General features: G+C 44.0%; 1 long non-coding RNA gene across 1 annotated transcript; it reads right to left on the minus strand.

Annotated features, from left to right (window-relative positions):
* Nucleotides 1–480: 480 nt before the first annotated feature.
* On the minus strand, nt 481–10,714 carry LOC137449017 (uncharacterized). The gene is made up of 3 exons (XR_010989294.1): nt 10,659–10,714; nt 1,804–1,902; nt 481–1,024 (listed from the first exon to the last, which is right to left on the minus strand). It is a non-coding gene; the product is annotated as an uncharacterized lncRNA (long non-coding RNA).
* Between the last annotated feature and the right edge of the window lie 4,748 nt (nt 10,715–15,462).

Genomic DNA, 15,462 nt, shown 5'->3' on the forward strand with positions numbered 1-15,462 from the left:
CAGTATTGCAGATTAAGAAAAATGACATCAGCTCCACCTCTTCTTTGAGTGAATATGGTCAACAACCTGTGTTGACTTGGATGGAAAGCAAGAATTACACCTCCATGAATATTCCAGGCTTATTTCTGTGCTGTGGGTTGCTGAGGGAAGGGGAAACAGCTGAGAAACATATGGCTTCAAACCAACCTTTTTGCTTTCCTTATCCCAAGAATTGCAGGGGCTGTAAGTCTAAAACACTCCCCTCTAGGGCTGCTTAAAATTGCATCCAGCTGCAGTGGGCTCTAATGGGAATAGTCCATCACAGTGGTCAGCAACATCAACACCGCTCCCAGACTCACTTCCAAAATACGTGGGCTGTTGGCTGGATTATGGCCATCCCCAGGGGCTGGAGGTATTATTTCTCCAAACATATTGCTGAATGTTGTGCTATTGTAATAAAAACATAAAAGAGAGCAGTGGGAGCAGCTTGTATTAGTGAGACCTGCAAGGCAGTACAAAGCAGTGAACTAGGCCATAATTGTTATATGGTATAGACTTCACTTCACTGAGGGACTTGAACAGTGTTTACTTCAGAATATATTCTTAATGGGATTAAGATCACACAGGTGATGTGTATGACAGAAAGCAGCAAGCAAAACTATTGCATGGAGTCAGTAACAATTAAATAACATGGAGATTCATTGATCTTTTTCAGGGAAGAGTTAAACAGGGGGCAGTCAGTCACTCTAAGTCACTTGGACTCAAAAGAACAGCCTCTAAGCATGGATTTTCATTTGCTAACCTGTTGTATAACAGTAATAGAACTCAGAGAAGACATACTAAATATTAAACTGAAAAGGAGCAAAAAGAAAGGCTTGGGTTGCAGCACCATCATCTAAACCCATCATGTGATCTGAACTAGAGATATTACAGTACAAATGGTGAAGGTCATCCAACAGCTTCTCAGAATGTTCTTCATTGAATATGAATTCTCTCAAGGGAGCATGGAACCTCTTTCCCTCTCTCACCTCCTCTCCTCCAGGTCCTAGAAATATTAAGAAATTAACAAGCTAGACACCTATGCAGAAAGATGAAGCTATTATAAAGAGATTTGGATCTGTGGATGGAGAACAGTCATCCTTATTGTTGCTTCCCCCTTACCATAAAAATCTGGGAATTAATTCATAATCCCATTAAAGTCAAAGTGAATATAGACAAAGAAGTGATGGTTCAGGACTTTCACCACTGTCCTCTCAATGCTAGTCCAATCAGATCCCATCATTCCCAAGTTTGCAAAGGATCCCCTCATTTATCTCTTCACTGTCCACATCTTTGAAGGCATCTAGAACCTAAGCCTGTCCCTGCATTCCCATTCTCTCCTTGTGTGACTTGTCACCTACCTTCCACATAGTGCCTGTCAAAGGGCATGAGTAGCACTCCCCAAAGTCACAAGAGCTGGTTACGTCCTCAGCCTTTTCCCAACTCATTTCCCCCTCAGACCAGCCTCATTTTAAGCTTTTCCTCCCCAGCCCACATTACTCATGCAAGCAGACCTCTGGCTACCAAGATATTTTCTACCTCCCAAGCCCTGCCTTGGAGGTTCTAGAAGGCAGCATATGGCTAGGAAAAGGACAATTAAGAACTTCTGTGTAATGAACTGCTTCACACTGATAGGCTTCACAGCCTTTTTCTGACTACTGCCAAGTTGAAATTAGAGAAGTACTTTTGATCATCAGAATTTGCAAATGATTAAATGAAAATAATCCAACAAGGTGCTGATTTATACACAGAACAACAGAAACAGAACTGCAGTAATACACTCACCAGTCCCTGGGGTAGCACAAGCTCATCCTGAACAAGCGTTGCCTATGTGTCACACATGGCCTTCTCGCACGCTTCAGAATGCAAAGAGGAACTCTGAGCCTGCAATGTGGAAAGACTCTATAAGATTTCTTCTGTTGAGAAGACAGGGAGGATCTTACTAATATTTATCAGTATCTAGGGACTAAGGATCAAGAGGATGGGGCCAGATGATTTTCAGTGGTGCCCAGCAACAGGACAAGAGGTAACACGAACTAACTGGAATAAAGAAAGCTTCGTCTGAACATGAGGAATTTTCTTGAGGGTGGCAGAGCATTGGACCAGGCTGCCTAGAGAGGTTGTAGAGTCTCCTTCTCTGGAGAGATTTAAAACCCACTTGGACATGATCCTGTGCAACCTGCTGTAGATTAACCTGCTTTAGCAGGGAGCTTAGACTAGATGATCTCCAAATGTCCCTCCCAAGCCCTACCACTCTCTGATTCTGACATAAAACACTCACTGCCATTTCTGAGGAAGAATCACCAGTCACTGAAGACTTGGGCCTTTTTCTTTAACCCAACAGTAGTCCAGCATCATGGAATTTTGATAGCAGTGAAAGAAGAGGCACAGAAAGCATCAACACAGTATCACAATATAACTTAGGTTGGAAAGGACCTCGAGGATCATCGAGTCCAACCTGTCATCACAGACCTCATGACTAAACCATGGCACCAAGTGCCACATCCAGTCCCCTCTTGAACACCTCCAGGGACGGCGACTCCACCACCTCCCTGGGCAGCACATTCCAATGACGAATGACTCGCTCGGTGAAGAACTTTCTCCTCACCTCAAGTCTAAACTTCCCCTGGTGCAGCTTGAGACTGTGTCCTCTTGTTCTGGTGCTGGTTACCTGGGAGAAGAGGCCAACCCCCTCCTGGCTACAACCACCTTTCAGGTAGTTGTAGAGGGCAATGAGGTCACCCCTGAGCCTCCTCTTCTCCAGGCTAAACAACTCCAGCTCCCTCAGCCTCTCCTCATAGGGCTTGTGCTCAAGGCCTCTCCCCAGCCTTGTTGCCCTTCTCTGGACACGTTCAAGTGTCTCAATGTCCTTCTTAAACTGAGGGGCACAGAACTGGACACAGTACTCAAACACACTGGAAAGAAAAATCCAACAAGCAACTTTTGAGAGCTGTCCAGACCTCTCCAGGTAGCTTCCCATCTATGTTGTATCTGATTTGGAAGGTGGACTTCAAACTGAGCCTCCTGTATCCTATATAGACACCTGCCTTAATCACCAGTGGACTTGCTTACTGGCTTACCATCCCTTCAGCCTCATGCATAAGATGCATTTTTGAAGGTAAAGTAAAACAACATGTGAAATGGTGGAACAAAGAAGTTTCCTGCCCAGTATTGAGGGATGAGAGCATGCAGCTGATGGGAAATAGCTGCACAAATGTTGTCTCCTTTGATGTGCACATTTCTGTGCCCTTTCTGTGTTTGTGCTTCATCAGCAAATGGGGTTGGGAACACTCTGAAGGTTTTATTTTTAATATTTACACTGCAAACACAACATGAAAGCATGTAGTTTGAGACTACAGTCATCCCAGGAATGCCCAATTCAGCTTGGTTCACCTAAATTGTAGGCTTTAAGTCTGATGGGTGAAACCAGCTCACATTTGAATCCCCAATGTATTCTTCAATTCTAGTAGAGGTGAAAGCAGAATTCAACCCTGGCTTTGAAATTGCTTACCACTGGAAAACTCATCAAGAAGTACTGCAAAGTTGTGCTTTTGCTCATGAACCTAATTCTGTTGAGTTTTCTGTAACATCAAATCTTCATTGGTTCAGCTCACAGTGTCAGAAGAGCAGGCCATAATCTGGCTAAAGGTTAGTTATGTGGGGTTCCCCCCCACCCCTTACCTTGGTTGCTGACTTATCTTGTTTTAAACTTTGTTCTAGACAAAGCATAGCTTTGTGAGATGTGGTTTCTTGTATCTCTTCTGACAGCCTCAGGAAGTCTGACCAGTCTTTCCACTTCAAGTTGCTCTGGCATCATACTCAGTGCCATCACACCCTAAGCCTTTGTCTGTGCCTGGAAAATGACTCAGAATTCTGACTTCTGAAATGCCTCCTTGTCAGAAAGCAAGGGACTGCCAGATTTATGGTGAATCTGGGCTTCTAGTTCCAGTTAAGAGCCAAGGAACAGTCTTTTCAGACTTGAATTGCTATCAGTGCTCAGGCTAGGACTTGCAACATTTCTTCATTTTCACTCAGCTCAGCTCTGTGGTTTCATAATTGAAATACTGAAGAGCAGGAAGTCACAGCAATGCTATGGGTGAAAGGACCAAAGCAGGCTGGTGAATGAGGGTGGTTACAAGCTGAGGAAGAACTATAGTCTATCCACACTGACATGTTCCTGTTTAAAACCCAAAGCAAAAAAGATGAAGACCAAGAACAAGACTCTGAGGACCTCTGTAGTGGGTGCAAAGGGCACAGTTCCTGGAGGTAGCTGCAGAAATGAAGATCCATAGAAGAACCAGTGTCTGGATTAAGTTCAGGGAAAAGAGATTCCTTTCAGAAAAGATGCTCCAAAAAAGAAAGTTGTTAGGAAACACACTCAGAGGTCAGAATAAGGCAAGTTGTATGCTCCCTGAAATGAAGCAAGCCACTGGCTGCCTTCAAGAGGCTTCACATGGAGCAGAGGGTGCAAAGGAAATGCTGCTTTAATATCCCCAGTTCATCTTTATACACAAGAGCCAGTCACTTGCATTGTTAAATGCACTGAAAGTTAGTGTCAGCTTTTTTCTTCCAAAAAGGTGGTTCATGGAATTCTGCAGTGCCAAGACAAATTCTTTTGTTCTCCTCCATCAAGCATTTCACTTTCCCTGCAGGAAGCCAAGGAGTTATTGGGACTGCCTGCTTTTCCCCTGTTAAGATAAATCCATTTCTATTAATTATTTATGCAAACTTTATTGCTAATCCCTCTTCTGTGTTTCTTACATAACACAAACTGTAGGAAAGAGAGCACAACCCTATGACCAGGGAAGGAAAAGCAAAGTGTTTCCTGCATAGCCTGTAGGAATTGCCAGCCACTGCAACTCTCAATTACTGGGAGGCACAGAGTGTTCTGACTGCAGCATCTGCCCATGTGAAGAGCTCTACATGAAGAAGAAAACACATCTTTCTGCTTGGAAGCAATCAAGTGGAAGCAATCCATCCCAAGTTATTTACTGCTGTCATAAGGAAATGCACATGCCATGAAGCAGGAGTAAGAGCAGATAGCGTCAGAAATATAAAAATGCTGTAAAAGGGGCTTGCAAATCAATGAAATGTTTGTCCAGGATGTTGAATTTCACATTAGAGTGTCAGCTAGGCTTGCTGACAGAAGGGAGGAAGAAGTGGTATAACAATAAACAGGCTACTTCACATAGTAACGTGACATGCCAGGCTCATCATCCATAAATGCATAACTAGCTATTTCCTGGGGATTATAAACCCAGACTACTGTTGAACTAATGTCCTGGGTTCTTTGGGGGGTGAGGGGGGGGAAGAAAAGCAACAGCAGTAATGAAATTTATCTCTCCTAGTTAAGTAAGACAAATGTTCTCTGAAGAAAGGCTGAGCTTTCTGAAGCTGTACATGCTTGTGGGTGTATGTATATCTGTGTGTGTGTGATGCCATGGTTAGCTGCTAGATTACCTCCTACAGAACCAGTCATGCAGGAGGATAAAGACTGATATGGAAGAAGGGTGAGGTTGTACAGTACTTCAGTGTTAGTCTGGTGGGTTGAAAATTCCCCTCCCACATTAAATTTTGCCAGACCAGCTCACAGTTGGAAGCAAATGGAAGCTGTATTTACAAGCAAAACTGCAGTCTACTGTGGAGTGCAATGAATATGTACAAAACAATCATAGAATCAATAAGGTTGGAAAAGACCTCCAAGATCATCAAGTCCAACCTGTCATCCAACACCTCATGACTACTAAACCATGGCACCAAGTGCCACATCCAGTCCCCTCTTGAACACCTCCAGGGATGGCGACTCCACCACCTCCCTGGGCAGCACATTCCAATGGCTAACAACTCCCTCTGGGAAGAACTTTCTCCTCACCTCCAGCCTAAACTTCCCCTGGTGCAGCTTGAGTGCAGCTTGTTCTGGTGCTGGTTGCCTGGGAGAAGAGACCAATCCCCTCCTGGCTACAACCTGCCTTCAGGTAGTTGTAGACAGCAATAAGGTCTCCCCTGAGCCTCCTCTAAACAGCCCCAGCTCCCTCAGCCTCTCCTCATAGGGCTTGTGCTTGAGGCCACTCCCCAGCCTCGTTGTCCTTCTCTGGACATGTTCAAGTGTCTCAATGTCCAGAACTGGACACAGTACTCAAGGTGTGGCCTAACCAGTGCTGAGTGCAGGGGCAGAATGACCTCCCTGGTCCTGCTGGCCACACCATTCCTGATGCAGGCCAGGATGCCATTGGCCTTCTTGGCCACCTGGGCACGCTGCTGGCTCATGTTCAGCAGGCTGTCAATCAGTACCCCTAAGGTCCCTTTTTGCCTGGCTGCTCTCCAGCCACTCCAACCCCTACTCCCAGTTGTGGGAGCCTTGAGAGAATGATTGACTATTCAGTAGGTGGAAAAGAGGTGGCCCATAGCCTGACTAGTAAGGTAGTCATCAGAGAGCCTGGAGAAGAGATTAGGGGAAGGGAGTATGAGTTTTCCACTATTTTGGGGGAGGGGAATCATGAATTTTGACATATGACCAAGTCCAGTCTTGGATGCAATTCCTAAAGCAAGAGCCACCCCAGAAAATCCTCCTATTTCACTACCAATCAAGTGAGTGCCCAAGGCACTTCTGTGCCCAATTTAGAACAGCCTGCAGATCTCAGTAGCTACCTGGCCTGTTTGGTTGTATTCTTCATACAGCAATTCCCTGCTGGACTTGGGAATTCTGACAGAAAATGTCTATTCCTGCAAAATTAATTGAAATTGCTGTTGGCCACCTTCTCTGAAGATGTGCAGAACATCTTCACTTAACCTTTATCACTTCTTTACTACTGTTTTGCTGTAATACAGAGGGGGTGGTGCTGGATTTCTGTGGGCTTATGCAGAATACATTATTCCAATACAGCTGTGTACAGGGTGAGATATTGAGCTGCAACTTTTCATAGTGGAATACAGCTACCTACAGCATTTTCACATGTCCTTCCCCATGTTGTTTTTATCCAGATTACAGCTAGCTATTTAGTGTCTCTAAGCAAATAATTTGCAGTAATAAACACTGTCTTCTATTTAGACTAGATGCTAAGAACAAGCTGGTTTGCTAATCCTGTGCTAAAAGCCTCAGTTGTTTTGCTCAGGACTTGACTCTCAGCAGTGCCTCTCAATTTGTGCTACCATCTCAGCTGCTATCTGACTGCTAGCTAATATTTTGTTTGTCCTTTCAGACTAAGATATAATTAAACTTTTTCAACAGGCATTGAAGTTGTGTGCCAATGCCATTAGCAGGTTTGTATTGCACCAAAAAAGGGACAACTTTATGCCTAAAACCAGTCCCACATGTGTTTTTACAACATCTCAAGTGGAAAAATACAAGATGTTTGTTGAACAGGCCTCTAAAGATCTCTTCTACATCCATCATCTAAGGTTAAAGCCTGTCTGAACCATATAGATCAATATGAAGACTTTCACATGCCCTGATTCTGGAGCAATTAAACCCCAGACCACTAGGCTCTGGAAGTCCAGACCACTTGGAGGGAAGCTGCAGCATCTTCCAGCTGGAGGACCAGGACAAGGTGCCACCACTTTGTGGTGCAAGCAGTTAGATCAGCCAGATCCCAGAGTTCACTACTGTAATGGATTTGAATGCCCTTGTTTCTGGAAGCCAGCTGGATATCTCAGCTGTTTTACTGGGCTCTACCTGCCCCACCTCTCATTTCTGTTTGTATTACTCTTGTTGGCATAAAAATGTTTATAATATTACTCTTAAGTTCCAAGATTCTTGTGGTGTTGTTTCCTCAAGAAACCCTTATGATAACTATGACTACACACTGGAAGAACACCACCCCACCCCATACCTGTTTTCCTCAGGGAGCTGTTTTAGGTACCAAACTACCACATGGTCACCTCCTTTCTTTAGGCATGCTGACTGGGCCCAAATGGTTGCTCTAAAGGCTTCAGGTAGAACATTATTGATGCATCAAAAGAAGAAAAAAAGTTATAGACTGGTTTGGGTTGGAAAGATCTTTAAAGGTCATCCAGTGCAATCCCTCTGCAGTGAGCAGGGACAACTTCAACGAGATCAGGTTGCTCAGAGCCCTGTCCAACCTGACCAGGAATGTTTCCAGGGATGGGGCAACTACAAGCACCCTGTGCAACCTGTATCAACATTTCACCACTGTCATCATAAAGAATTTCTTCTTTATAGCTAGTCTAAGTAGATAAGTATACAATCACAGAAAAAAACCCCTAGACATCATCTAGCCCAGCCATACAGTCAAAGGAAGACTAACTTCAAAGTTAGATCATATAGAAAAGTTTAAATTTCTCAATGTTCATCAAATCAGACATTAATTAAAGGGTGCAGCCTTGGAGTGGATGTATTCTCTTTCATCTCCCAGCAAAGGATTATCCACATCCTCTCCTAGTTTCCTGCTGGAGGGCAAGAGGAGGCTTCCTCCCAGCATGAATCAGCTGTACCCTGCACCCTCCTTTCTGTGATCACTTTCTGTAGCTCCATGCTGGCATTTGCACTTGTGTTTAATTTAAAAGTAATAAATGTTCTGTTTGCTTTCAGGACAACAGTCAGTTCATCTGCCACAACAGTCCTCCACACCTATAAAATGTGCCCATGAAGCCTTTGCTGCTCTTGCTTCTCACATCTCAGCTTCAATTAGTTTTCATATGAGAGAAGGAACTTTGTCCTGCATCTGCCAGACCTCAGACTGAGCTACATGTGATCTAGATCTCCTGGCCTGAGGAAAACCTCTGCATTTTCCCTGGGAGTATGGGAACCTGAAGCTGTAAAGTTAATTCAACTTATTTAAGCCACTTGCTCTGTAGTGCCATTTTGACACCCACAGCAAACTACTGAAGCTGCTGGTGCACAGATCTGGTTGACACAAGAGCATCAGGTCACCTCAGGATGACCACAGTGTTTCAGCTTTTCTCCTGACCAGAGATGGAAGCCTGCTGTTCCCACTAATGTCTAGGTGATTTTAATTCATAGAATCAATAAGATTGGACAAGACCTCAAAGATTATCAATTCCAACCTGTCACCCAAGACCTCATGACTACTGCAAATATCTTCAGAACTCTGCAGAGCCAATAGCAGATGAAAACCAGGATGCTGTCATTCCTGAGCCCGGATTTGAGTTTTCAGATTAGCAAGTATTTAAACTAGCAATGCTTCACAGATAACGAAGGGCAGCACTTCAATTAGCTTTTCCCTCCATAAAGAAGGATGAGCTACTCACCCAATATTCCCAGAGTTCAGAGGGACTTCACATTTCAGCCTGGCCAGTTGATATCTCCAAGAGATGAAGAAAAACATGCCAGCTGGCAATTAGAGCTCTGAGCCCCAGTCACAGCAACATCTGTCTCTCCCATAACCACACACATCTCGCTCTCAGTTCGGAAACCACTCAAGCATTTAAGAACTAGAAATCAGTGTATTGGAACCTCCTGCACAGGCTGATGGCTTCTTGAGAAGTTATTGAGTCACTTCAAGTCACTAAAGATTTCCTTCCTGACAACAACTCAGTCACACAGCATCTTCTCAGTTGTGTATCCTTGGTAGTGATAAGAGGAACAACAGAAATTGAGCCACAGTGAGGAAGGCAGGTGGTTTGTCTGCCCTTCAGTGCCCATCCTGTTGCTGCTTTTGTTGGTGTGAACGACCTGTTGTCATCAGCTGTTGGCATTGCTGGGTTCAGCTCCTACTTTTTTTGTCTTGTTTGAAAGTCTGTTCACCACTGCCTCTTGCTCTTCTTGTAACAGGTGTAAAATTTAGAGGGCAATAGTATTTTAGATGCTGTAGGTGTGGATATAACAAAGCACTAAGCCTCCCACTGGTTGTCCCATCTCTTCCACCACAGCTGTTCCAGAATGACTTTGCTTCTTTCAGACTTGTTCAGCAGTTTTAGTGTGGGAACAACACAAAGTGAATAAGACTGTAGGAACAGGCTGCCCTTGTTTTGCTGCATGTCCCACAAGCCTCCTTCTAGAAAGCAATCAGCAAGCTTATCATGAAAGACTTGGTAAATGGAGAGTTAACAAATCTGACCTAAAGCATTTAGAGGAATTTTTTGGATTTATAATTATCATTCATCCAGGCAGTAATTGCAACTGTTCATCATTTACACAGTGCTTCTGAAATCGCTCTTAATGGTTTTAGGGTAGCACTTAGACCAAGCATAAGCCCTAGGATAAGGGGACAGATAACAGTGGAATTTCAGGGAAGTTTCAAACAAATCCTCCAAGTGGGCTTACAGTTGTATGGCCTTCTGCTGACCTTAAACCCTAAAGGGATAGCTGTAGGGATACCAGGACACTAGAAAAATGCAGTGGCTTCAGACTTGCACAAGTAGTCATTACTGGTCACTGAGGAATTATTCAGTCAGCTCACTCAACCTTGTCCTTGAGTTCCATTTGTAATGAATTGGGGATTTATGGTTATTTTAAACTGTCTACATTTAGTCCACATCCAAGGCTAAACTACAGCAGTCCCTTTATCACCCAATGACCCCTCCTCAGCCAAGAAGGGGGAACGGGAAAAGGAGAGGACACCCATGGGTTGAAATGAAAATAGATTCAATGAAACGGCAAAACTAATACCAACATAAGGTACACAAAGCTATACTCAATCCAGTAAGTGTGCAATACTCACAATAAATTGGAGAAGGAAGAAAAATGGGGTCAGGAAGAGTCCCAAGAGAAACCCAGGCAGGAAAGCCTCCATTTTCTAAGGACTCTCCCTTTTATACTGTGATGTTCATGACATGGGATACACCTGCAGCCAACTCAAGTCAGGGGCCCTGCCTAACCCCAAATTGACAACAGCCTGCAGCACATGGCTAGCCTAGGATGCTGTCCCAGCAAAATCAGGACACCTCTCTCCTCAGATTGTGGTTCCACTGGTAGAACTACTGGTATTTGAGCTTGGAAGTGGATAAAGCTAAAACATCCTTAAGAAAAAAAAATCCTTTAAGAAGAAAACCCAAAACCACAAGCCAAATGGCCCACATATATATATATATATATATATATATATATATATATATATATTTCCCCCCTTTTGCTCAGGAAAGGGAAAATATGGCTTCTCCAGAGGCATTACATCAATGGTGCTAAATGTGATACACTAATGAATCATGTATGGCAACCTTTCCCCCGGGCAGCTGTGTAGACATTAAACAGACACCTCTCTTGTGTTCACTAACTTCAGTTCCCTGATTAGCCTAGGGAGCATGCAAGTATCAGAGATCTGAGCCCTAGCCAAAATGTGTTAGTCCATGAGTGTCCAGTTTCTGTAGTGCTCCTCCTAAACCATGCTGCTGTCTTATGTGGAAATCATAGAATGTTTTGGGTTGAAATGGACCTTTGAAGGTCAGCTAGCCCAACCTCCCTGCAGTGAGCAGATGGTACATAAAGATTCTGTACCCATAGATGCTTCTCTTATCAAAGTAGAGAGGCTGCAGAAGCACAGTAAATAAATTCACACTGTGTTGTCATCAGTGTTCCTTTGTTAGGGCAAAAGTTACTGAGGAAAGTGTACAAGGACAGCTTCTGTTTTCAGTCCATGTCATATGATTGCATGGGCCATCCAGCTCATCTACCCTGCTCATCAGAGTATTAGAATCCTCTTCTGGGGCTCCTACTGCTAAGCATGTTGTGTAAAGAGGTATTCAGCTTTGCTCCTCATCTGTCCACTTAAGAGTGTAAGAGAGGTGTATAAGAAAGTGTCTGGAACAGGTTGCCCAGGGAGGTGCTAGAAGCCCCATCCCTGGAGGTTTTTAAGGCCAGGCTGGATGTGGCTGTGAGCAACCTGATCTAGTGCGAGGTGTCCCTGCCCACGGCAGGGGGGTTGGAGCTAGATGATCCTTGAGGTCCCTTCCAACCCTAACAATTCTATGATTCTATGATATGAAATCCATTGTCTAGCATAGATCTAGAAACACAAAACTTCCTCCCCAGAAGTAGGGTGAGGATATAGATTTACAGAATTATTAGGGTTAGAAAGATCATGAAGTCCAACCTTCTACCCAACCCTTCCATGACCACTAGACCATGTCCCAACTGCCACATCTACTTGTTTTATTAAACACCTCCAGGTATGGTGACTCCACCATTTCCCTGGGCAGTCTGTTTCGATACCTTTATGTGTGCACTCCATATGTGCATCCCACAATTGAGTTAATGAATTAGGTAGAAATAGCTTGAAAGAAGTAGAAAAATGCTAAGAATGTCTGCAGTGCTGGAGTGCATTCTTGGCTGCCTTCACAATGGCAGAATTCTCATTAATTCTCATTATGTGAGCTGAGTTCATGTAATTAACAGTAATGTTTTTTGTGTCATGATACCCTAAGGATATAAGTGAGGCAGTTTGAAAAGAGAGGTGGGAGAATCTTTAAAGTGAAGCAAGACAGCTGCAAAACCCAGACAAACGTTTTGGCACACAAACCCTTCCTCAGACCCAAAAAGAATCATCAACAAGCTTGGGCCATTTTTCCTAACCCCCAGAAAGTCTCCTGTGCCCAGAAGTTCATCTGCTTTTTTTTTTCCTTTCAGCCATTTGAGCTGCCCTAGTGAAAGTTGTTTCCTCTCCCTAGCAGCTTCTCCAGGGTTACTACACCCAGGCACTGAGCAGATATATTGCTGATAGCAACCACAAGAAGAAATACAATGATAATTCTTGCTATGAAATCCCCATTCTTCTATCTTCACTGTCAGGTATGGGCTGCCTCCTAACTCCCACCTTATTACAGAGAACAGATTGAAGTAAAAAGATAATAGACTCCAGGTTTCTATCTGCAAAGGCCCACTCATTCAGATGATACTGTAGCAGAGGTAGCAAATACTTCACAGCAAAAATATTCCCAAGGAGGAGATAATCTGTTTGGGGCTGGCCATCCTCATGGATCTGCATTGCTTATCACCTGCTCAGCTGAGAGAGCTGGCTGTGGAAAAAAAAGCAGTTTATACATTATTCAGGCTTAGTCTTCTGATAGAGTAGATTGACCTTGTCTTCTGTGAAAAGAAGCAACTTTTTCCTTCTGGTGGCTTGCAGAAGAGTAATGGCTGTGATGATAATGAATAGCTTATTCATATTTCAGATGTGAAATACCAGGAGCATGCTAATTAGAGAGGGTCAGAGCACATGGGAATACAACGTGAACCTCTTAACCTTGAAGAATGATTAAGGAACTTTTATCTTTTGTTAAGAAATTCTAATCAGTCTTGGAATGGGATGCTTGGTGTTCTCCTCTGCACACCATCCCCCAAATCCCTTTCTAGGTCACAGCTACTTCTTTGCCTTGCTGGAGTGCAGCTGGACCCAAGGGCCTCATGTGCTCTCAGGTGGCCTGAGAGGCCCTTGGACAGTTCAAATATTTGTGAAAATGAACCAGATGAAAGAAGGAATATCTCAGAGCCCCTGGGAGGAGAGAGAATAGGAAGACCAAAGAAAGGAGTTACAGTCCTGGCACACTGGGAATCAGCTTTGTCATTCCCAACACCTTGTTTTTTCTACATGGGGCAGAGCTGTTTGCTTGGGGAAGGCCAGCCCCGAGCTGGAGCCCCTTCCAGCCTTGGTAGAAGAAGATAATGCCCTATCCCGGGCAAAAAACTCTCCTCTCCTGACAGTGATGGAACAGGGTTAAGCTGGCACCCTCCAGGACAGAACTCTGATTTGTGGCTATCAGCACAGATATTTTGCAATCCATTTAGAGAAAAGCCCCAGAGCCACCCAGCTCATGATGGATCAGAGCAGTGATAAGTTTTAATTACCACCGCTGCCTGCTCTCACTTCTTTATTACCTATGCAGAAATAAATATTTCTGTATTTTCCCTGAAATCCTCCAGCAGATGTTTTTTTGTGTGGTTGGTTGTTGTGTTTTTTCTAGGCTATTAAAGAGGCTGATGCAGAGCACCAAGGTGGCCATTAAATGACGCTAAACATGGAGGAGGGCAGTAGGAGAAAGAGGAGCCCCAGGACAGGAGGAGTGGGTGGAAGAAGGGAGGTACACATTTCTTACTCTCTTTATGTCTCCTGCATCTAAATCAGGGGTTTGGGGAGCGTGTTGGTGTGTGTGGGTTATGATGGGAGTGAGAACCAGTGAATTCTGTCAATAAGTGAACTTAGTTACCTGTTGGTTGCAGAAAGTGCAAAGGTTAATTAAAACTGTAATTGCTGTGGCCTTAGCAAACAGGTCACGGATTTCAATCAAGTGTATGGCTGCAGGCTGGTTGTTTGTGTCCCTGCTCTTGGCTTGTGTGAACAGATTACAGAAATGCCTGACCAGTGGGTCCCATCAAGGGGTCTTCTTTACAGATGAGCTGGCTGCTCAAAGCAAGAATTGAAATAAATTGGTCTCTGACCCACTGGAAAAGGATCATCACAAAGGGAATAGAGGGGAGCTGAGTCAGCTGGCAATGTGGTCTTTGGAGAAGGTTGTTCACTCTAGTTGTACAAAATGTTTCTCTTTTCTCTGAAGATTGGCCCTGGCCTGAAGGAAGAAGAGTGATGCAGGAGGAGAAGGTGAGGATGCCAGAATCAGTGTTCCCTGGTTGTTTCTCCTTTGACTGGGAGATCCTGCAACTAGGAATAAGTTAAAGCTGCCTTAAGTAGACCTAATTTTCACAAGATCCATTGCTTCCATCTCACAGAATCATTTAGGTTGGAAAAGACCTCAAGCTGCACCAGGGGTAGTTTAGGCTCGAGGTGAGGAGAAAGTTCTTCACAGAGAGAGTTGTTAGCTGATGGAATGTGCTGCCCAGGGATGTGGTGGAGTCCCCATCCCTGGAGGTGTTCAAGAGGGGATTGGATGTGGCACTTGGTGCCATGGTTTAGTAGTCATGAGGTTTTGGGTGACAGGTTGGACTTGATGATCTTGGAGGTCTTTCCCAACCATACTGCCTCTATGATTCTATGATTTTGTAAATGTGAAGTTTGGAAGCAAGTGGGAAAGCACATACCAACTCCTGGGATGAGTATAAGCTGGAGCGTGGTTTTGATTAAATTCTGGAATATGTTAAGAAATAAATGAGTCCACTATGGCTGAAAAAGGAACAAAAGGAGGGGGGGAAAGACACCCAGTAAAACAGTACTTCTTATTTATTGCACCTCCATAAAAATGACTATTCTTAAGTGGTGAAATTTGATAACAGCCTCAACCTTTCTTTACCAGCATAGTATAATTATATTTTTGTTGTAATTCATTTTCTGAGCAGCTGGCAGTGAAAGATGTTATTTCTAGCAAAATGGAAAGCTCCTCAGTTGAACAGAATGGTTTGGAATAAAATGTTCCTCCCGCCACAGGTCATGAACCTTCCCTGGGGTCAAGGTCTAACCACAGCAAACAGTTGCTTAGAAGCCAAAAGGGCATAAAGTACAATCATGGGACCCAGTTTCTCCTCGTGAATGATCCTTGGTCTCTACAGCATCCTAAGGAGGGGGGGAGAAAAACCATAAG

This window comes from Melanerpes formicivorus, unplaced genomic scaffold, assembly GCF_026170545.1.
Source record: "Melanerpes formicivorus ecotype bairdi unplaced genomic scaffold, bMelFor1.0.p_v2 SCAF_27, whole genome shotgun sequence".
NCBI classification, from domain to species: Eukaryota; Metazoa; Chordata; class Aves; order Piciformes; family Picidae; genus Melanerpes; species Melanerpes formicivorus.